Source organism: Somniosus microcephalus, chromosome 14 (assembly GCF_052327205.1).
Source record: "Somniosus microcephalus isolate GS21.2 chromosome 14, FLI_Smic_1.0, whole genome shotgun sequence".
Lineage (NCBI taxonomy): Eukaryota > Metazoa > Chordata > Chondrichthyes > Squaliformes > Somniosidae > Somniosus > Somniosus microcephalus.
The window spans coordinates 104,140,074-104,164,136 of NC_141000.1; the positions used below are offsets into that span (position 1 = coordinate 104,140,074).

At 44.1% G+C, this 24,063-nt stretch overlaps 1 long non-coding RNA gene across 1 annotated transcript in view; it reads left to right on the forward strand.

The window, feature by feature from the left end:
* The window catches only part of LOC147107788 (uncharacterized), a 36,769-nt gene extending 14,309 nt beyond the window's left edge, over positions 1-22,460 (forward strand). The window contains exon 3 of the long non-coding RNA XR_015080925.1: positions 21,111-22,460. This is a non-coding gene — a long non-coding RNA (uncharacterized LOC147107788). The remainder of the gene's footprint in view (positions 1-21,110) is intronic.
* The last annotated feature ends 1,603 nt before the right edge of the window (positions 22,461-24,063 follow it).

The window sequence follows — 24,063 nt, forward strand, 5'->3', positions numbered from 1 at the left end:
CCTGATTCAAATTTACTCTGGCTTGACATTAATTAGTGTAGCACAAGAAAACGGGACGAAGCCTTTACAGAACTTCCACTATATTATCGCAGTGCAATTTCATCTAATTTATTTAGCAAATTTGAGTTCCTTAGCGTTCTATGCCACTGTCAAACTGTAATAGGGTCACATTGCTAAGACTGGATAAAAAATTCAATCTAAAGTGATGTACAATTTAATCTAAAGGATGACATTTTTATCTCAATAAGGGAGAGAGGGGGAGTAGGACTAATTCTGGGACTAATTAGTGGGACTAATTGGAAAGATCTTTCAAAGAGCTAGCACTGGCACAATGGGCCAAATGGCCTCCTTCTGTGCTGTTGGATTCTCTGATAGTAACCTCTCCTGTTCACCTTTTTATAAAAGCATAATAAAACATGCAATGAGAAAAGGTCTTTCAGGCCCATGAAGCCCTTTCCTTCCACAGCCCATGTACTTCCTGCCCAATCATGAATTCTACCTTTGCCTCAGAGAAAGTTCTGCATGACTACTTCCTGATTTGCTATGGTAACTGAGCAAAAGTGCAGAATTTTCACATCTCCACTCTTCAACTCTGGCCTGCTGTCCACAGACAACATTGCATCCCTTCCCCTGGATCTAACATGTCCCTTTATGTGTTTTACCATTCGTGCTACGCTACATTACCTGGCCAATAGGCCACCTGCTTCCAGGCATTTACAAATACCATTCTGTAATCAGTTTAAAGGTAGTACAAGGGTGGAGGGAAGATGATTCCCTCTGATCTTCCTTTGTGACTGAATTGAGGCCTTCTACAGCATAGAAATCCTGCAACCAACTGTTATTCTTCACTTATATAAACTGGTGCTCAATCTGTGATTATCCTGTTATGGAATGCAAACTATATCGTGTCACTGCATGCCATCTTTTTGATAAGATATTAAACCGAGGCCCCATCTTCCCTTTCAGGTGGCCATAAAGAATCCCATGGTACTATTTGAAGAAGAGCAAGGGAGTTCTTCTGGTGTCCTGGACAACATTTATCCCCATCCAACATTACCAAAAACAGATTGTCTGGTCATATATTTCATTGCTATTTTTGGGACCTTGCTCTGTGCAATTTGGCTGCTACCTTTCCCTACGTTACAACAGTGACAACACTTCAAATGTACTTCATTTTCTGTGAAGCACTTTGGGAGGTCCTGAGATTGGGAAAGACATTGAGGGTAATTTTAACCCCCAGGGCAAGTGGGGGCGGAGATGGGTGGGAGCTTCAAAATTTTAAAAATGGGAAACCTAACCCCCCCCATCTCGCCACCATCCTGCCAATTTCTGGTTTCAACGGATGCTGGTCGGGGGGGGGGGGGGGCGCGGTGACCAACCCACTCTCAGGAGGCGGGTCAGTCAGTAAAATCTTTTAAGGAGGCTCCATTTTAACTCAAGTTTTATGTTTAACAGCTGCAGGCCAGGATTTCTGGGCCTCGGGAAGCCAGGTAGATAAAAGGAGGCTAGAAACACTATAAAATATTTCTTGTAATGACAGATCCATTAATCAAAATAGGTTTCTTGGGTATCAAGTAGGCTGCTTAGGTACCAACCTCAAGCTATTCACCACCTCCAGGGCAATGCCCACCTTCAGCTTCACTAATGTCCTTTAGGGAAGGAAATCTGCCGTCTTTACCTGGTCTGGCCTATATGTGACTCCAGACCCACAGCAATGTGGTTGACTCTTAACTGCCCTCTGAAATGGCCTAGCAAGCCACTCAGTTGCGAGGCGGCACCTTCTTGAGGGCAATTAGGGAAGGACAATAAATGCTGGACTTGCCAGCGACGTCCACCTCCCAGGAACGAGTAAAAAAAACTTCAGGACAAAGTAGAATTGAGCATTTGGTAAAAATGAGCCCCTTGCTGAGAGACAATCACAGTTAATAGGGAGGAATTTGCTGAAAAAAATAACGTCATGGGAATGACGTATGCCATTATTAATGTGCAAATTGGCCATCAACTTGTCGTGAGGAAGAGATGCCCCATGAATTGCGAATCACCATAAATTGCTGGACTATTTGCACCACTCTACCATTAGCTTCATGGAAAGGGCATCTCGCCCTTAATCCGTGAGCTTCATGAAGTTGCTGCATTTGCACATTAATTGCCCATCAAACGCGCCACAGAAAGTTAAGTCTAGTAATTAATAGCGCAGGCATTCTTTTAACAATGTGCTAATTGTTAATGCCTGCCAATCAATTTCTGTGGCCCAGAAAATGACCAATTAAAAGTGTGGCGTCTCATTCCTCACGTAGTGAATTGTTGTTGCAGATTTTTAAAATGTTAAATTTTACATATTTAATTTTTTTCTTTCTTTTCCTTTCTGTCTCTTTTCTCTCTCTCTCTTAATCCAATCTTTTTTCCCTCTATTTCTTTTTCTGTACCGGATTTGACATTGAATTCACTGAGTCTAATTCACCCTCCTTCTCAGTCCTTCCTCTGTTTATTTCTCACTCCTTTAATCTCATTGGTTAAGGAGATAGACTTTTGGTCCCATTGTTTGCCAAGGTCCCAGATGGCCCGTTTTCGTCGCTGCACCGTTATCAGCTCACACTTCCAGCAACTTATACAGGGCGAAAAAAATTTGAGCGGGAGGATGCAGGAAAAAGTCTAACTTAACCGGGCATGAGATGCCCCGCTTCAGCAACTTCTGAGCCCTTATCTTGCATGTGAATGTCTGGAAATAAAAATCAGGAGAGATGTAAAACAGGCAGCCCATTCACTATCCATTTTACACTATCGCACAAAGTCAAAATTACCCCAAGGGTTTTCAGCACTAATGTTCCTCCCCCAGTTGCTGTACCCTGTTGGTTGTTGTACGTCACCTTTTCCTTTGTGGGGAGTGAAGATAATATGAAAGCAATGTGCATTAAGGTTTGCTTTTGCCCCATATGCATGAATGCCATGATGATCAGAGTTGCAGGTGCATTGTACCTTTAAATGAGCTATCCTTGAAGACCAGCTGAAGCCCTTGGCAGGCAATGAGAGAGTGGCTGTGAGTTCAGCTGGTGCATATGTGCTTACCGATGTTTACCCTTTGCATAAATGAGTTTCCCTGTCACCCAGGTGATGACAGAAAAGAAGTATCAGAAGTAAGGAGGTGAATGGAGCCTATCAGTGGTACCGGATGTGGATTGGCAACAGTGCCTGGATTTACCTTGGCCATCCTTGAGTGGTCCTCTTCCTGCACTGTGTGGCCACCTGGGATGGTAGAAGTTGCACTGACTGCTTCTTTGACCTTCTTCCATACAAGCCCGAGCTACCCTTTTCTGTATGGGGCTTCCGACCCTCGATGCCCATCAATAATCCCTTCTTACCCCGACTTCAGCCAGCAACACCTCCGTGAATGTATCTGTGAATCTGGGAGTCCTTCCTGTTGCTCACACTCCCTCATCCCCTCAACCCCAAGGCTGCTGCTCCTTCAGCCCCTCAAGCAGTTGTGCTGAAAAATGTGATTGCCTCACTGGAGTTTAGAAGATTGAGAGGGGATCTCATCGAAACCTATAAAATTCTGTCAGGCCTGGACAGACTAGATGCAGGAAGGATGTTCCCGATGGCCGGGGAGTCCAGAACTAGGGGTCATAGTCTAAGGATAGGGGTAAGCCATTTAGGACTGAGATAAGGAGGAATTTCTTCACCCAGAGAGTGGTGAACCTGTGGAATTCTCTGCCACAGAGGGCGGTGGAGGCCAGTTCATTAAATATATTCAAGAAGGAGTTGGATATATTTCTTAAGGCTAAAGGGATCAAGGGATATGGGGAGAAGGCAGGGACAGGGTACTGAATTTGGATGATCAGCCATGATCTCATTGAATGGCGGAGCAGGCTCGAGGGGCCGAATGGCCTACTCCTGCTCCGATCTTCTATGTTTCTATGTTTAACTGGCTGCAGCTTACACTTTTACCTCCATCTCTCCTAACGGCAGTAACCCAGTCAGGAGTGCGATTACAGCCCCCGTAACCACCCTGCCGTGCTCGGCAGTGGGTTAGCAGTGGAGTCACATGGGCAGGCAGAATACCCAATACAGAACTAACCTGCCAGTGGGGGAAGCATTCAGCCCAGTGTCTCTTATAATGTCATACAAGATTGATCTGTCACAGCGCCCACATTTCAAGATTGATACAAAGCGCACCTTTCACAATCTGTGGAAATGCAGCAATTGCATAAAGACAAGGCGCTGCTCTTCCGATTTGGGGAACTGGGTGAATCTGACACCACAGAGTGAAAGAATCTTGTAGTGTATGTACCTTTAAGGGGAGAACTACTTTTTACAGCTCCTGTATACTGTAGTACCGGCAGTGACCACACCTGTATATAAACCCTGAGTAGGGATCTGTACATTTAGTTTTAGAGTAACCCTCATCCAGTAAACACCTGTTGATTGTTCCCTGCAGTCTCTTGTCTAATTATTGAAGGACACCACATCAAGATACACAGATCTAACATTGGCGACAAGAACATTCAAACCTACCTGCAACTCTGCATCACCTCCCAGGGACTCGCTCCTGGAGAACAGTGAAAGAAGAAGGCCGAGTCCAGAAGCATGGGCGTCGACCACGGGAAACCCCCCAGTCATCCAGCGGAGATTTGAGCATCGCAGGGGAGGCTGTTGAGAGCCGGGCTTGGTTCTCCAGTCACAGTGGTCCAGCGAAACAGGCTGGCAACAGGTACGGCGCAGACCCTTCCCGGACAGCAGCGGCTAGAGCTGACCGACGGCACAGAAAAAGGCCGAGCAGCGTCGACGGGAGAAGAGAGAGGGTAGGGCACACAGGACGCAGCCGGTGTTCAGGACCGAGCGGCGTCGACGGGAGAAGAGAGAGGGTAGAGCGCACAGGGCGCAGCCGGTGTTCAAGGGCTGAGCAGTGTCAGCGAGAGAGAGAGGCACGCAGGCAAACGCGCAGAGCGCAGCCGGTGTTCAAGGGCCGAGCAGCGTCAGCGGGGAAGAAAGGAAAGCGCGGGAGACGCCATTTGGAGCCGCAGCGGAGAAGAAGGGAGAGCGCGGGAGACGCCATTTTGAGCCAGTCTAACCACACCCAGGGATGCCGAAGAGTGGCAGTGTCACAGCGTTCGACAATGAAGTCGAAGATTGGACGACATATGTCGAACGCATAGAAGTGTACTGCAAGGCGAATGAAGTGCCAGATGACAGGAAAGCGCTGGTATTGTTGAATTCAATGGGTGCAAAAACGTATGGCTTACTGCGAAACCTAGTAACCCCAGAGAAGCCAGTGGAAAAGGATTTTGAAAACATAGTGTCAATCCTACAGGACCACTTAGACCCCACACCGCTGCTGATAGCGGAAAGATTTAAGTTTCACAAAAGGAACCAGCATAAAGATGAAAGTAATGCTGAGTTTTTAATGGAACTGCGCAAGCTATCGAAACACTGCCAGTTTGGAATGGGACTAGCAGATACTTTAAGGGACAAGTTTGTGTGTGGGCTTCAAAGTGAAGGAACCCAGAAACGGCTTCTATCAGAAAAGGATCTTACGCTGGACAAGGCTTTCAGCATGGCAGTATCACACGAAGCAGCAGCACGGGGCGCGGCAGAGATACAACGGAGACCGCAAGAATATGGCACAAATGAAATGTCATACGGAACAGTGAAGTGCTATCGCTGCGGCAGAACAACACACGACCATAAGGATTGCTGGTTCAAGGACCAAGTGTGCAGACAGTGTGGAAAAGTAGGACACATAGCAAGAGTCTGCAGGTCGGAAAAGAAAACCAGCAGCAAGAAATCTCCACAGGAGAAGTACAAGAAGGTACATAAGGTGACGGAGAGTAGTGCAGACGAACAGAAAAGTGATACAGACTCTGGAAGCAAGGAGCTGGGTTGTCTGAAACATAAGAACATAAGAACATAAGAAATAGGAGCAGGAGTAGGCCAATCGGCCCCTCGAGCCTGCTCCACCATTCAATAAGATCATGGCTGATCTGATCCTAACCTCAAATCTTCTATCACTCTGCATCCACCCGAACCCATGTGATCTCCCGGGAGAGGCGAAAAACCAGATAAAGACCCAATGGCCAATTTGGGAGAAAAAAATCTGGGAAATTCCTCTCCGACCCATCTAGGCGATCGAAATTCTTCCAGGAGATCACTCTGTCCCTATATTTTCTACAGTACTTACCTTCTGTAAAGGCGATCTCCACCCCAGCCAGGAACAGGAATAAAACCATCTCCTGAAATCTAACAGAATTAGAACACAGTAGGAGCAGAACAAGGCTACACGGCCCCTGGGCCCGCTCCACTACCCACAGGGCCATGACCATTCCGAACCCAGACTCATGTCCAATTTCCTGCCCGCTCCCCGTAACCCTTTATTCCCTTTACTTCTAGGAAACTATCTATTTCTGTTTTAAATTTATTTAATGATGTAGCTTCCACAGCTTTCTGGGGCAGCAAATTCCACAAACCTACCACCCTCTGAGTGAAGAAGTTTCTCCTCATCTCAGTTTTGAATGAGCAGCCCCTTATTTTAAGATTATGCCCCCTAGTTCTAGTTTCACCCATCATTGGGAACATCCTCACCGCATCCACCCGATCAAGCCCCTTCACAATCTTATATGTTTCAATAAGATCGCCTCTCATTCTTCTGAACTCCAATGAGTAGAGTCCCAATCTACTCAACCTCTCCTCATATGACCACCCCCTCATCCCCGGGATTAACCGAGTGAACCTTCTTTGTACTGACTCGAGAGCAAGTATGTCTTTTCTTAAGTATGGACACCAAAACTGTATGCAGTATTCCAGGTGCGGCCTCACCAATACCTTGTACAACTGCAGCAATACCTCCCTGTTTTTATATTCCAACCCCCTAGCAATAAAAGCCAACATTCCATTGGCCTTCTTAATCACTTGCTGCACCTGCATACTAACTTTTTGAGTTTCGTGCACCAGGACCCCCAGATCCCTTTGTACTACAGTACTTTCCAGTTTCTTGCCATTAAGATAATAACTTGCTCTATGATTTTTCCTGCCAAAGTGCATAACCTCACACTTTCCAGTATTGTATTCCATCTGCCAAATCTCTGCCCACTTACTTAGCCTGTCTATGTCCCTTTGCAGGTTTTTTATGTCCTCCTCACTCACTACTTTCCCTCCCATCTTTGTATCATCTGCAAACTTTGATATGTTACACTCGGTCCCCTCCTCCAAATCGTTAATATAGATTGTAAAGAGTTGGGGACCCAGCACTGACCCCTGCGGAACACCACTAGTTACTGGTTGCCAATCTGAGAACGAACCATTTATCCCAACTCTCTGCTTTCTGTTAGAGAGCCAATCCTCCACCCATGCCAGAATATTACCCCCAATCCCGTGATTTTTTATCTTGAGCAATAATCTTTTGTGTGGCACCTTGTCAAATGCCTTTTGGAAGTCTAAATACACTACGTCCACTGGTTCCCCTTTATCCACCCTGTATGTTACTTCCTCAAAAAACTCAAGCAAATTTGTTAAACATGACTTCCCCTTCATGAAACCATGCTGAGTTTGCCCTATTAAATTATGTTTATCCAAATGTCCCGTTACTGTCTCCTTAATAATGGACTCTAACATTTTACCAACCACAGATGTTAGGCTAACAGGTCTATAGTTTCCAGCCTTCTGCCTACTACCCTTTTTAAATAAGGGTGTTACATTAGCAGTTTTCCAATCTGCCGGGACCTTTGCTGAGTCCAGTGAGTTTTGGAAAATTATTACCAATGCATCCACAATCCCTACCGCTACTTCCCTCAAGACCCTGGGATGCAAGCCATCAGGTCCAGGGGATTTATCCGCCTTGAGTCCCATTATTTTACCAAGTACCACTTCCTTAGTGATTTTAATCGTATTTAGTTCCTCCCCCCCTAGAGCCCCCTGTTTGTCCAGTGTTGGGATATTCTTAGTGTCCTCTACTGTAAAGACTGATACAAAATAATTGTTCAGTGTTTTTGCCATCTCCATGTTTCCCACCATTAATTTCCCGGTCTCATCCTCTAAGGGACCAACATTTACTTTAGCCACCCTTTTTCTTTTTATATAACTATAGAAACTTTTACTGTCTGTTTTTATATTTTTTGCTAATTTACTTTCATAATCTATCTTCCCTTTCTTAATCAATCTTTTTGTTATTTTTTGCTGTCTTTTAAAGTTTTCCCAATCTTCCATCCTCCCACTAGATTTGGCTACCTTATATGCCCTTGTTTTTAGTCGGATACTATCCTTAATTACTTTGCTTAGCCACGGATGGCTATCTTTTCTTTTACACCCTTTTTACCTCAGTGGAATATATTTTTTTTGGAAGTTGTAAAATAACTACATAATGTGATCAAAATGGAGGATCACCAAACTATCTGGGTCACGCTCAAGATAGCCGGAGTCCAAGTGAAAATGGAATTGGACACAGGATCAGCCCTAACAGTCATAAACCGAAGGGACTACAAGCGGCTATTCTCACATATACCCTTGAGAGATACAGCGATTGGCTTGAAGACGTACACGGGGCAAAAAGTCTACCCCAAAGGAAAAATAAGGGTGAATGTTATATATAACGGCAAGGAAACACCAAAAATGGACCTATATGTAATGCCAGATGGAGGACCACCACTACTAGGATGTGAATGGATCCGGAAGATACAGCTAGATTGGCATTCCATACAAGCACTGACTGTAGATGCCAAAAAGGATGACGACGTCACACCTGGACGACTGTCAAAAATGCTAACTGACACACAAGAAGTGTTCCAGCAGGGACTCGGAACACTAAAAGGCATAACAGCGACGATCAAAACAGAGGAAAATGCAAGCCCAAAGTTTTTTAAGGCCAGACCAGTACCTTATGCGATCCGCCCAGCCGTCGAAGCAGAGCTGGAAGGTTTGGAACATTCAGGAGTACTGTCCAAAGTGGACTGGAGCGAGTGGGCTACACCCATCATTCCTGTAATGAAGAGGTCATTGAGTAATACGCCTGGGGAACCAAAGAAGGTTCGCATCTGTGGGGACTTTTAGGTGACAGTGAACCCAGTCCTTCACACTGTACAATATCCGCTTCCGCGGATTGAAGATATATTCGCCTCGCTATCTGGATGGAAACACTTCACTAAGATTCATCTGGCCCAGGCGTACCTGCAAATGGAGGTAGAAGAAGCCTCGAAACAGTTCCTCACGATCAACACTCATAAAGGTCTCTACCAATACAACCGGCTGGTGTTCGGGGTAGCATCAGCTTCGGCTATTTGGCAAAGGGCAATGGATCAAGTCCTGCAAGGGATACCAGGGACCCAGTGTTATTTGGATGACATCCTGGTCACGGGCAAAAATGACAGTGATCACCTCGCCAACCTGGAGCAGGTGCTCACTAGATTGAAGGAATATGGGCTCCGAGCTAATCGCCACAAATGCGAGTTTTTCCAGAAGCAGATCTCGTATTGTGGCCCCGTTATTGATGAAGAGGGGTTACATAAGTCCCCTGAAAAGATTGAGGCAGTAGTCAAGGCTCCAGCACCGGAAAATGTGTCACAACTGAGGTCGTTCCTCGGGCTGGTGAACTACTACCATAAGTTCTTGCCGAATTTGTCTACAGTCCTACACCCACTGAACACCCTACTGCAAACGGGGGTACCATGGAAGTGGAGTGACGAATGTAAACGAGCTTTCCAGAAGAGCAAAGCATTGATCACATCAAAAGAGGTGTTGGCTCATTTCAACCCAGCACTACCAATTCGGTTGGCATGTGATGCATCACCCTATGGCATTGGAGCGGTGCTGTTGCAGAAATTCCCGGACGGCTCGGAGAGGCCAGTAGCCTTTGCGTCTCGGTCACTAACCTCAGCCGAGCGTAACTGCGCCCAGATTGACAGGGAGGCCCTCAGCCTAGTGTTGGGAGTGAAAAAGTTCAATCACTATCTGCACAGGCAGAAGTTCACCTTGCTGACTGACCACCAACCACTTGTCTCCATTTTTAATCCAAAGAAGGGCGTTCCGGTGATGACTGCGCAATGGCTACAAAGATGGTCCCTTTTTCTAAGGGCGAACCAATATGAAATCGAGTATAAGGGCACGAAACAGCATGGAAACGCTGATGGGCTATCACGCCTGCCACTGCCTACTGCGGAGGAAGCACCAGCAGTGGACCCTGTCGAAATATTTCATTCGACTATAATTGAACGCTTGCTAGTAACTAACGCTGATATAGAGAAGGAGACCCGAAATGACCCGACACTGTCTCGGGTATATGACTTGACGGTGAAGGGATGGCCAACACATGGTGACTCACTGTTGCCAGCATTCTCATCCAGAAGAGAACAGCTGTCAGTATGCCAGGGGACCTTGATGTGTGGATCCCGAGTGGTAATTCCACCCAAGTTAAGAACATAAGAACATAAGAAATAGGAGCAGGAGTAGGCCAATCGGCCCCTTGAGCCTGCTCCGCCATTCAATAAGATCATGGCTGATCTGATCCTAACCGCCAATCCACTATCACAGAACCATCTCCTGAATCTAACAGAATTAGACACACGAAATAGGAGCAGGATCAGGCTACACGGCCCCTGGGCCCGCTCCGCTACCCACAGGGCCATGACCGATCCGAACCTAGACTCGTGTCCAAATTCCTGCCCGCTCCCCGTAACCCTTAATTCCCTTTACTTCTAGGAAACTGTCTATTTCTGTTTTAAATTTATGTAATGATGTAGCTTCTACAGCTTTTTGGGGCAGCATATTCCATGGACCTACCACCTTCTGAGTGAAGTAGTTCCTCCTCATCTCAGTTTTGAAAGAGCAGCCCCTTATTCTAAGACTATGCCCCCTAGTTCTAGTTTCACCCACCATCGGGAACATCCTCCCCGCATCCACCCGATCCAACCCCTTCACAATCTTATATGTTTCATAAGATCGCCTCTCATTCTTCTGAACTCCAATGCGTAGAGTCCCAATCTACTCAACCTCTCCTCATATGTCCATCCCCTCATCCCCGGGATTAACCGAGTGAACCTTCTTTGTACTGACTCGAGAGCAAGTATGTCCTTTCTTAAGTATGGACACCAAAACTGTACGCAGTATTCCAGGTGTGGTCTCACCAATACCTTGTACAACTGAAGCAATACCTCCCTATTTTTATATTCTATCCCCCTAGCAATGAAAGCCAACATTCCATTGGCCTTCTTAATCACTTGCTGCGCCTGCATACTAACCTTTTGAGTTTCGTGCACCAGGACCCCCAGATCCCTTTGTACTTCAGTACTTTCCAGTTTCTTGCCATTAAGATAATAACTTGCTCTACGATTTTTCCTGTCAAAGTGCATAACCTCACACTTTCCAGTATTGTATTCCATCTGCCCAATCTCTGCCCACTTACTTAGCCTGTCTATGTCCCCTTGCAGGTTTTTTATGTCCTCCTCACTCACTACTTTCCCTCCCATCTTAGTATCATCTGCAAACTTTGATATGTTACACTCGGTCCCCTCCTCCAAATCGTTAATATAGATTGTAAAGAGTTGGGGACCCTGCACTGACCCCTGCAGAACACCACTAGTTACTGATTGCCAGTCTGAGAATGAACCATTTATCCCAACTCTCTGCCTTCTGTTAGATAGCCAATCCTCTATCCATGCCAGAATATTACCCCCAATCTCGTGATTTTTTATCTTAAGCAATAATCTTTTGTGTGGCACCTTGTCAAATGCCTCTTGGAAGTCTAAATACATTACGTCCACTGGTTCCCCTTTATCCACCCTATATGTTACTTCCTCAAAGAACTCCAGCAAATTTGTCAAACATGACTTCCCCTTCATAAAACCATGCTGACTTTGTCCTATTAAATTATGATTATCCAAATGTCCTGTTACTGTCTCCTTAATAATGGACTCCAAAATTTTACCTACCACAGATGTTAGGCTAACCGGTCGATAGTTTCCAGCCTTCTGTCTACTGCCCTTTTTAAATAAGGGTGTTACATTAGCAGTTTTCCAGTCTGCCGGGACCTTTGCCGAGTCCAGGGAGTTTTGGAAAATTATTACCAATGCATCCACAATCCCTATCGCCACTTCCCTCAAGACCCTAGGATGTAAGCCATCAGGTTCAGGTGATTTATCCGCCTTGAGTCCCATTATTTTACCGAGTACCACTTCCTTAGTGATTTTGATCGTGTTTAGCTCCTCCCCCCTTTAGCCCCCTGTTTGTCCAGTGTTGGGATATTCTTAGTGTCTTCTACTGTAAAGACTGATATAAAATATTCATTCAGTGTTTTTGCCATCTCCATATTTCCCACCATTAATTTCCCGGTCTCATCCTCTAAGGGACCAACATTTACTTTAGCCACCCTTTTTCTTTTTATATAACTATAAAAACTCTTACTATCTGTTTTTATATTTTTTGCTAATTTACTTTCATAATCTATCTTCCCTTTCTTAATCAAACTTTTTGTTATTTTTTGCTGTCTTTTAAAGTTTTCCCAATCCTCTATCCTCCCACTAGATTTGGCTACCTTATATGCCCTTGTTTTTAGTCGAATACTATCCTTAATTTCTTTACTTAGCCACGGATGGCTGTCTTTTCTTTTACACCCTTTTCTTCTCAGTGGAATATATATTTTTTGGAAGTTGTAAAATAACTCCTTAAATGTACACCACTGATCATGTATCATCTTACCCTTTAATCTATTTTCCCAATCCACTCTACTCAATTCCGCTCTCATACCTTCATAGTCTCCTTTATTCAAGCTTAGCACGCTTGTTTGAGATCCAACCTTCTCACCCTCTAATTGAATATGGAATTCAACCATGTTATGGTCACTCATTCCAAGGGGATCCTTTACTAGGACATTTTTAATTAATCCTGTCTCGTTACACTGGACCAGATCTAAGGTTGCTTGTCCCCTGGTCGGTTCAGTTACATACTGCTCAAGAAACCCATCCCTAATACACTCAATGAACTCATCCTCAAGGCAGCCCTGCCCAATTTGATTTGTCCAATTAATATGATAGTTAAAATCCCCTATAATTATAGATGTTCCCTTATTACAAGCCTCAACTATTTCCTGATTGATACTCCGTCCAACAGAGTTGCCACTGTTCGGAGGCCTATAGACTACGCCCACTAGTGTTTTTTTCCCCTTATTATTCCTTACCTCCACCCAAACTGTTTCATTATCCTGATCTTTTGACCCAATATCATTTCTCTGTATTACAGTGATTTCTTCCTTTATTAACATAGCCACCCCACCTCCCCTTCCTTCCTGCCTGTCCTTCCTGATCGTTAAATAACCTGGTATGTTTAATTCCCAGGCATTGTCACCCTGCAGCCATGTTTCTGTAATGGCCACAAGATCATACCCATATGTAGTTATTTGTGCCATTAACTCGTCTATTTTGTTACGAATGCTACGTGCATTCAGATAGAGAACTTTCAAATATGTTTTGTGACACTTAGTTCCTGCTTTTGCCCTTTTTATTACTTTACCTTTTACTCCATACCTTCTGCCCCTTCCTGACACGCTCTGGTTTTTAATTTCCCCACTGCTACCTAAGTCTATGACCTTCTCTGCTGTCATTTTTATTATTTGCTCTCTAGGAACCTCCCCCCCACTAGTTAGTTTAAAGCCCTCTCTACAGCCCTAGTTATATGATCCGCCAGGACTCCAGTCCCAGCACTGGCCAAGTGAAGCCCGCCCCAACGGAACAGCTCCCTCCTGCCCCAGTACTGGTGCCAGTGTCCCAGGAAGCAAAACCCATTTCTCCCACACCAGTCTTTGAGCCACGCATTTAACTCTCTGATTTTATTTGTCCTAGCCAAATTCGCTCGTGGCTCAGGTAATAATCCAGAGATTATTACCCTTGTGGTTCTGCTTTTTAATTTGGCCCCGAGCTGCTCAAACTCCCTCAGCAGAACCTCCTTCCTTATCCTATCTATGTCGTTGGTACCAACATGGACCACGACAACTGGATCCTCCCCCTCCCACTCCAAGTTTCTCTCCAGTCCAGAGGAGATGTCCTTAACCCTGGCACCGGGCATGCAACACAGCCTTCGGGACTCTCGCTCTCGGCTGCAAAGAACTCTATCTATCCCCCTAACGATACTATCCCCTACCACTACAACATTTCTTTTAACTCCCCCCACTTGAATGGCCCCCCGCTCCACGGTGCTGTGGCCAGGTTGCTCATCCTCCCCGCAGTCCCTGTTCCCATCCTCACAGGGAGTAAGAGCCTCGAACCTGTTGGACAAGTGCAAGGGCTGCGGCTCCTCCAACACTACCTCCTGGATCCCCGTACCTGCCTCACTTCTAGTCACACCATCCTGACCCTGGCCACGGACTACATCTGAATTAATTAATCTAATTGGTGTGAATACCTCGTGATACACAGAGTCCAGGTAACTCTCCCCCTCCCTGATGTGTCTCAGTGTTTGAAGCTCGGACTCCAGCTCTTCAACACGGAGCCGGAATTCCTCGAGCAGCCAACACTTACTGCAAATGTGATCACCGTGAGCATCAATGGTGTTCACCAGCTCCCACATATTGCAGCAGCAACACATCACCTGATCTCCCATTCTATGTAATTAATTAAATTTATTAATATTATTCTTAAATACCCTCTGCCCCGATTCTAGATGGTGAATATCACACCTTAGAAACTATAAACGAAAGAGATTTAAGCTTAAAAAGGGAGAACTACTTACCAACCAATCACTTACCCGCTTTCTGGTGACGTCACACTTGGATTACTTTTTACCTCTCTCCTTCCCTCCGAGTTCCCAGACTGGAGACTGGTCTCTGGGGCCTTTTATAGCCCCGCTCTGCCGCTCGAGATTCCCGCCGACGCTGTGAGGCCTTACCTGGTCTCTGGGGCCTTTTATAGCCCCGCTCTGCCACTCGAGTTTCCCGCCGATGCTGTGAGGCCTTACCTGGTCTCTGGGGTTAAGGGAGAGAGTGCTCAATGAGCTTCACGAAGGCCATCTGGGAGGGGTGAAAATGAAAAGCCTTGCTAGGGCTTATGTGTGGTGGCCGGGGATCGATCAGCAAATCGAGGACCTGACAAAGAGCTGCTCAGGATGCCAGAAGGTCCAAAATGCACCACAACATGCCCCTCTACACCCATTGGAGTGGCCCTCGTCTCCATGGCAACGGGTGCATATTGATTTTGCTGGTCCATTCATGGACTCAATGTTTTTAATAGCCGTGGATGCGCACTCGAAATGGCCTGAGGTGATCAAAATGTCCTCCACCACCACGGAGAAAACTATTGCAATCCTACGGACCATATTTGCCAGGAACGGCTTGCCAGAGCAGATTTGCTCTGATAACGGACCACAGTTTGTGTCCGAAGAGTTTCGAAGATTTATGAAAAGGAATGGGGTAAGGCATTACACATCCACCCCGTATCATCCAGCCACAAATGGATTGGCTGAGAGGTTCGTACAAACCTTTAAAAAAGCAGTAAGGGCCATGTGCGATGACGACATTCCACTGCAGCATAAGGTGGACAATTTCCTGTTAGCCTACAGAAATGTGACACATGCAGTCACCAACCAGACCCCGGCCATGATGTTCTTTAACCGAAGGTTGAGATCTCGTCTGGATTTGCTCAGACCAAATGTACGAAGAGATGTTGAGAATAAGCAATTCCAGCACATCAATGAGAAGCCGACAAGGAGCTTCAATGTAGGGCAACCAGTTTTGGCCCGCGACTACCGAACAGAGAAATGGCAACCAGGAACGATATGCACACGGCAGGGGCCACTAATGTACACAGTGGATGTTGGGGAGAACATTGTGAGACGCCATGTTGACCAGATCCTAGAGTCACAGGAACGAGTCAACCCCATGTCTCGCGTACCTGGTGATGAACCCGACATACAGGTAGAATCTACCCCAGAAACAGTAGCATCGGAAGCTGATGAACCAACCGACGACAGGGGGCCAGAATCGCCTCCGCACCAAGAGCAAGACACTCAGGAAAGGCGCTATCCAGAAAGGATCAGGAATCCTCCCCAAAGACTGAATTTATAAATAGACTATTTTCAGTTAATGTTGCATGTTAAAAGTGTTAATTGTAATTAGTTGATATTTAATTGTTAAATGAATGTTATGGTACTGTTCATCTAAAAGGGGAGGAATTGTAGTGTATGTACCTTTTAAGGGGAGAACTACTTTTTACAGCTCCTGTATACTGTAGTACCGGCAGTGACCACACCTGTATATAAACCCTGAGTAGGGATCTGTACAGTTAGTTTTAGAGTAACCCTCATCCAGTAAACACCTGTTGATTGTTCCCTGCAGTCTCTTGTCTAATTATTGAAGGACACCACATCAAGATACACGGATCTAACAAATCTGTGAACTTCTAGAAATTGCTGAGCATGCAGAGTGGCCAGTGCACTCCTTTCTGCAGACAAATTGATACAATTACCTTTCGAGTTTCAGATAGTCCAGTTCTTATCAAGCAGGGTAATTCCAAACAATCGCTCAGCATATGGCGGGCAGCAGTCTCTGACACAGATGCTGTTTGCACTGCACAAGCTTTTGAACATCAAATCTGCCTCCGACTAATGACCACAGTGAACATTTGATTCACATCAAAAAGTTCTGAGCTGATAAATATAACTAACAAATATGGAAATAGCAATGTGCCTGGAATAGTATTTACATTTCATTCAATGACTAATTACCCGTGTGTAGCAAAGTCAAGCACTCACTTATAAAGATCGAGTTTTGTTGCACGGCACACGGACATTTTCTACCAAATTTTTAAATATGCAATCCAGCCATCTGGCTTATTTTAGTTAGCTCTATTCCTTAATCATTGTTCAATTGATGCTTTGGTCAAGGAGCCCAAATCTATTAATAATATGCAGACTCACAATAAAAGTCTGCATTACCTCTGCCTTCATTACCTCTAGACTTGACTATTCCAATGCACTCCTGGCTGGCCTCCCACGTTCTACCCTACGTAAACTTGAGGTCATTCAAAACTCGGCTGCCCGTGTCCTAACTCGCACCAAGTCCCGTTCACCCCTCACCCCTGTGCTCGCTGACCTACATTGGCTCCCGGTTAAACAACGCCTCGATTTCAAAATTCTCATCCTTGTTTTCAAATCTCTCCATGGCCTCGCCCCTCCCTATCTCTAATCTCCTTCAGCCCCACAACCCCCCTGAGATATCTGCACTCCGCTAATTCTGCCCTCTTGAGCATCCCTGATTATAATCGCTCAACCATTGGTGGCCATGCCTTCTGCTGCCTAGGCCCTAAGCTCTAGAATTCCCTGCCTAAACCTCTCCGCCTCGCTACCTCTCTTTCCTCCTTTAAGACACTCCTTAAAACCTACCTCTTTGACCAAGCTTTTGGTCACCTGCCCTAATTTCTCCTTATGTGGCTCGGTGTCAAATTTTTTGTCTTATAATACTCCTGTGAAGCACCTTGGGATGTTTTACTACATTAAAGGCGCTATATAAGTATAAGTTGTTGTTGTTGTATTATTGCATTATGTGCTAAATGTGCAGTAGCAGTATTTGCCCAGGGTAATTTCATCAATTGTGGCTTGGGTTCTTCCCCCACACCAACTTTTCTCCTTTCCTGCAGGTGATTATGTATGGTCTCTTTCCACAGACACTGGCCAGTGGCCACCCTCTGGTACGTTACCCAAGTGGCCAGTTTTCATGTGCTAGCCTTGGATGAATGTTGGCCGACTATTTGACAGGAGAGGCATCGTAACTGAGCCCTTGTCCTTGTCCTTACTCAAAACGCACACATATGTACTTTCCCCCAAAGAATCGCTGCGAGGCGATCAGGAGCGGGAGCCCGGACTTTTATTTCCCCTTCCCAGCTCACAGGCGCTAAGGCTAATTGTTGCAACCCTGGCTGATATCAGCTAACTCAGAACCAAATCTGGGACCTACTAGCCTTACCTCACTCTTACACACAGCCTTTGCCAACTGAGCCAAGAGAGGGAGCTTCCGAACACGAGTTCCAGTACTACTCATGCTCAATCCTCTGTGCAGCTGTAAAATGAGTCGCTCCTCGATTATCGTTGGGTGGCACGTCCCAGCAAAGTGGAAGAAGCTCCCAGCTGACACACCTCACCCCATCTGACTCATCAGGTGGGTTTTTTTAGTCGCACCATCATGAAATGGTGGCATAGAATGGATATGGGCAGAAATAAGCAGGAGTAAAATTGGATTCAGCAATAAAAAAAAAATGCTATAATTTCTGACTGTTATTTTCTGTTAATTGCTTCCAATTATCACTTCATAAAATTGCAGTGATTACATCACAATCATTAAGACTTAAGCAAGGACATTCCATGGAGTGTCCTGCCCACCAAATGAGTAAAGTTAAATAATACTATTTCCATTAACTGTGCAATACATATTATAAAAGATAACAAATACACAAGAGCGATTTCACGCAGTTATTTAATCTCCAGTTCAAATGATGGTTATGTAACCATCTAAGCTTGGCTCTTGTGCGTTAAGATGTCACCTGACCCCCGCAGTGAGTTTACTGCCTTGCAATTACTCATTACCCTCTATAAAATCAAAAGGGAAAATAGTATCCAATACTTCCTTAGGGTCAGTGTATGTAACAGGATAAGCTTTACAAGATTGTATGGCAAACATTTAGTTCGTATTTCATTGATCGCAGTTAGACAAAGCCATTGGACAGCAACAAGATTTCTGCTAATTAGTTTGTGAGGTAGGTCTGTTAGTTTAATAAGTTGCTCATTGGATTGTATATGGTGCTGGTGGAGAGTAATTTTCCAATACTTAGTTAGGAATGTGGTGCTGTTTCTAGTTACACGGTGTTGAATGGCCAAACAACATTTTGTTAGCGGCAGGTGTTAGCCGCTGGGTTTCCTGGTCTCATGCAGCCAGCATATATTGGACAATTCTTTTATTGGTCTATATTTCTAGAATTGTCAAGCAACGTCAACAATACCATTTGCGACACAAAACTGGCTGGCAGCTCACCGGCAACGTGACTGTGCTGGCTATAATAACAATTTGTTCTATTTTGATGCTTAGATTGAACCTATGACCAAAGAAATTCGTATTTTCTTGATTTAAATGGGGTCAATGTATTTCTTCCACTGACTCAGATGTATTTCATGCCAAGGACGAGCGTGAGTTACTGCAGATGAAGTAGTTCAACAAAACTACAGCAAATTCTGAAATAGTAATTATAGCAGAAAAGCATCAGGTTTCTAAAAAGGGCCTAAGTTCAAATGTCACTCTCAAACCTGTCTCCCCGCAAAGCATGCCAATTGTTAACCAAACTGTTGTCAGAACAATTCCTGCTGGATGAGCTCAGCCTTGTTAACGAGTAGTACTGCCCAGTGTGCTGAACTGTGCCAGACCCTCAAAGTATGCCTCTGTAAGTGCCATGTAACTGTAGTGCACCATATATTCTGAAATGTGCAAACATAGAAACAGAGAAAAATAGAAGCAGGAGTAGGCCATTCGGCCCTTCGAGCCTGCTCTGCCATTCAATATGATCATGGCTGATCCTCTATCTCAATACCATATTCCTGCTCTCTCCCCAGACCCTTTGATGCCTTTTGTGTCTAGAAGGCCTGAGACTGCGTGGAAATTGTATCCAAAACAAAAGTGTTCCCTCTCTGTAAAGCGATAATGAAATGCCAGGGCCAAGATAACCAACTGACATATTGGGGTATAAATTCATCTTGGGTGGTCGCGCAAAATGGGCAATAGCGAATTGGCAGCCCGTTTAACACGCTTCGGGCGGTGTGTAAAGTGGGCTGCCGATTCACTATCTCCCATTCAAGATTACCGCCCAGGATAAATTTGCACCCCATTATATCTCCAACCATCCCAATGGTACTGAAACATCATGGCGATGCCCCTGACCTAGAGCAGCCTTACTGATTAAAAAAAAAGAAGTGTGGTGGTGGGAGATAGCAGTGGTGATTTGAAAGTGGGGAAAGTGAAAAACAATATGCAGGGACGATGGCTTCACTTTTGGATTTTAAGAACCAGCAGCAATACACACACTAAACCTCTGAGGTTGTGGCATCTGCAGCTGTCAGTAATCATAATTAGTTTGCGATTAAATACACAAAAGAGTTTGAACACATTGACATGAAAGGGAAAAGTATTCTCCTGTTTTCTAGCCTTAACTCCAGCACAAAAAGCTGAGGCTAATTGGCCACGATGGCTTGTTCTTGGCTCAAGTAGCAGTTGATTTCTTTGGCTGCCTTTGAATACCTGAAAAGTGCTGTAGTGCAGGAAGGAAATTTTTGTTGAGATTAAGCTGTTATTGTTTCCTGTATAGCCAACTGCACGGAGTATGACAAAAAAAAAGTCACTGCACTGGGGAGGGAAAAAAAAGAGCGTTGCCTGTTGTGAATCAGCCCTAAAAGAGCCTGGTTTTTCACCAGTTTCCTTGGGGAAGTGGCTGATTAAACCAATAGGTTTATCCAAGGCCGTCATATTGATGTCAAGAGAAGTGATTAATGGCGAATCTGCTTCAGAAGGAAGCTGGGTGCACATGAAAGTACTTTTTTTGCAGGCTTAAGAGGGATTGAAAGGAAAAATAAGACATTTTTGTCAGTTAGCCAAAAGAATATGTTTGTGTCAAGATAAATGTTGATGTAGGTTTGAAGGAAACACTAAATGCCAACCTATTCGGTATAGAAACTACAAGATCAAAATAAAGTAACTACCTGTTAACCGTTAAGTACTTGGGTTTCTTTGAGAAAATGTAGAGTTTGATATATAAGCTTTGTTTTAATTATGATTTCATATATTATTTTACATACAATTCCTTAAAGATTGCAGTTAGAAAAAAGGACTTTGAATTTATACTAGTTAAAAAAAACTGCAAAAGTGGGAAATCTGAGAATAAATATAGATATGTAGTAAGTTGAAGAAGGATATATACCTCGAAATGTTAATCTATCTTTTCACTTTACCAATGCTGATGAACTTGCTGTTTATTCCCATTATTATCTGTCTTGGATTTATATAGCACTTTATCAAGTCACTCAGAAGTGTATCACAACACTTCATATATAACAGTACTGACAAAAGGTCATCGACCTAAAGCATTAACCCTACCTTCCTCTCTCCACAGATGCAGCCTGACCTGCTGAGTGTTTCCAGATTTTCTGTTTATATTTCATAATCAATAAACTACTTAGAAGTGTAGTGACTGTTGTTACGTAGGCAAATGAGTCAACAATTGTGCACTGACGGGATCCGCCGAACACCAATGAAAAGAACGGCAATTGAATCTGTATTGTACTGTTATGGTCTTTGAAGGAGGAGCGATGGCCAGGAAATTAGGGGAAGAAACCCTGCTCTTCTGATGAATAATGCCGTCTTCAACATCCATCTGAACTACACAGAGAGTTTAATGTTTCGTGCAAGGATCTCTGACAATGCAACATTTCCTCAGTCTTGCAGCCTTGATCAAATAGCAACTCAAGTTCTGGAACAATGCTCAAACCCACAACCTTTTGGTTCAAAGGTGGGAGTGCTACCAACTGAGCCAAGTTGCCCCCAAAATCCAGTAGACAACATTAAATAATGTTGTACTTCTATCCATTCTTCAACTGTATTTTATGATGTCAGCATTCAAAAATAATGACAGAAGATTATTTTTGCAGATGTTATATGAAGGCAGTGATGTGTGCGCATTGGAAGCTGTTCTAGACTCAGAGGGATTGATGTCAAATGATAAGTTTGTTCCCTTAAGAGTCATACTGAGATGTGGTTCCTTTGCAAAAGTTATAATGTGTAAGGTAATTATTTTACAATACCGAAGAATATGAACCCTGCAGACTAAATTTAGATCCTTCAGAGGCACTCAACGCAAAACTAATAAAAATGTAGGATGGAAGCTCGACAGCTTTTTCCTAAGGTAATGAGAACATTTAAAAAAAGCTCTGGAGAATGATTACTCACAACATAGTAGTTAATCAACCTCTGATTTTACTTTACCTTCTTGTTTAACAAAAGTTAATTGTGACATCTTCAAACATGTCACTAGAAAGAATTGTTGACTTCTTGTAAAGTGTTATTTAGTAATAAAAGCTCATAGCTTATCACAACATCAGGTTTGGATTCATTTGGTTTAACTAGTTGGCAGCTTGGGCAGGCCTAAATTGTGTAAACGAATAACAATAATGCTCTCCTTATACTTTAAGTAGCTCAGAACATTAACAGTGTTACAGGTTATAATGGTTGAAAGTGGCTTAATCTTTTTAGAGATGCCTGTGTTTAAAGCACATTTCTAAGATGTTATGGTAAAATTCAATATAAATTACGATTCAATATTTCATGATTTTCCACTTCTGTCTTTTTAAAATATTTGTTGATGCTTTCAGATGCCCCCGCAAATTATCTAACATATGGATGTTTACATGAGGGATTATAACTGATATGAATAAGTTTGCTATGGTGCTGGTGAAGTCAGTGATGGAAGAACTCACTCCTGACATGGCTAAAACTTCAAACATTCCATTTGGCACTTATAGAAACATCTAGTTAGTATTTCCCTTCTGTCAAAGGGTATATCAAAGTGTGTCGAAGCATTTATCAAAGCATGTCAAAGCATTGGGGAATTATCCATTCTGTCCATTACAACTATGCCGATATATACTTCAACAGCAGAGACCCAGATGTGTAACACCGTGATGTAAGTAACTGGAGTGACATTAAGACTGAGTTCCATGGAGACCAGACAGGTTAACTGATCAGTGAAGGGGGAGTACAAACACAGAGGATCAGCTCTAAAGCAGAATAGAAATCTGAGTTTGAGCTGATGTGCTTGACTCAGGTTCCAAGCTGGAGTTGTTTTGCATGAATCAGGTTAACTGGATTAATAACTGTATCATTCTCTCACACACACACACAAAAAATGATGTGGCAATAAAAGTAAATCTGGCACAAATACAAGACTTATGTGGCTCAGATGCTTGAGTTTGTGTGGTTTGACCACTTTCTATTCAGTTGGTCTTGAACCAAATCTTTGGTTTCACTTTTTTCAAAGATTTCTACAAAAAAAAAATCCCAACCACAGAGGTACAGGGCTTCAGTCTTGACAACTCTGAGTGTTTCTGAATCCAAAAGGACTGCAGCTGCACGAGTCTGGGACTAGGTGCATGCACTCTCGGACTATGTCTGCGTGGAAAGGTGGAAAGCTTTTCTGTGATTCCCAAATTCCTGTCTATGTGAAGCTCCGCTGCTTTCGGGCTCAGAGGCTCGGGAAGTGATACTAAAATCTGAGTTAAAGTGACAAAAAAAATAAGATCAGAAGACGCTGGAAAAACTCAGCAGACCAGACAACATCCGTGGAGAGAGAAATAGAGTCAACGTTTCAGGTCGAAGACCCTTCGTCAGGACTGTTCTGAAGAAGGGTTTCGACCTGAAACGTTGACTCTATTTCTCTCTCCACGGATGTTGCCTGGCCTGCTGAGTTTTTCCAGCATCTTCTGCTGTTATTTCAGATTTCCAGCATCCGCAGTATTTTGCTATCAAAAAAATAATATCGCCTGGTTGCAGGTTTGTTTATTTTTTCTGCTTATCATGATGAAGGGTGTCGGTGCTGGAGCATCGAGCACACCAAGGTCAGGCGTAACGTAGGTTGCGTGTGGAGTAATGCTCACTCTACAGTGCCTTGAACCTGGCTTCTGAGCAGCAACTCCTACTATAGCAATGGGACAATTCCATTCCCTACACCAGCCATTGTTATAGTCTTGCAGAATGAGATTGACGATTTATGCTCAGTTATACAGGTAGCTTGAGGTTACATAGGAATATACAAAGAAAGATAGAAAGACTTGCATTTATTTCGCGTCTTTCATGACCACCGGATGTCTCAAAGCGCTTCACAGCCAATGAAGTACTTTTTGAAGTGGAGTCACTGTTGTAATGTGGGAAACGCGGCAGCCAATTTGCACACAGCAAGCTCCCACAAACAGCAATGTGATAATGACCACATAATCTGTTTTTGTTGTGTTGGTTGATGGATAAATATTGGCCAGGACACCGGGGATAGCTCCCCTACTCTTCTTCGAAATAGT